This window comes from Phaethon lepturus, unplaced genomic scaffold (assembly GCF_000687285.1).
Source record: "Phaethon lepturus isolate BGI_N335 unplaced genomic scaffold, ASM68728v1 scaffold29313, whole genome shotgun sequence".
Lineage (NCBI taxonomy): Eukaryota > Metazoa > Chordata > Aves > Phaethontiformes > Phaethontidae > Phaethon > Phaethon lepturus.
This window is the reverse complement of record NW_010530205.1, coordinates 4,947-5,281: the sequence shown is the minus strand read 5'-3', so window position 1 is coordinate 5,281 and position 335 is coordinate 4,947. Positions and strand designations below refer to the sequence as shown.

General features: G+C 63.3%; 1 protein-coding gene across 1 annotated transcript in view; it reads left to right on the top strand.

Annotated features, from left to right (window-relative positions):
• LOC104618575 (plexin-A1-like) overlaps window positions 1–335 on the top strand; it is a gene marked incomplete at its 3' end in the record, with an annotated part of 7,712 nt that overhangs the window by 6,321 nt on the left and 1,056 nt on the right. The gene's annotated exons all lie outside the window — the stretch shown is intronic.

The window sequence follows — 335 nt, the reverse complement described above, 5'->3', positions numbered from 1 at the left end:
TGGGCCAGGCTGTCCCCCAGTTGGCCGTGCCTGCCTTGCCACACTAACCTCCTGCACCCAGGCTTGCTGCTGCCCTCGGGTATTTGGCCGGAGCCCCTAGCTGCTGGGCATGGATTTGGTGGTGCTGTGTGACTGCATGAGCCCATTGCCTAACGTGGGACCTCTGGGAGGCCGATGTGCCCCCCAGGCTGGATACGCATGGCCAGGACTGTCATCCTGCTCAGCAGGTCAGTGCGATACAGCAAGGGTGCTTGATGGAGGGGGTGAGCACTGCAGAGCTGGTCCTGGTCCCGCTCCCCCATCTGCATCCCGGCTTTCACCTCACTGGCTTTGCC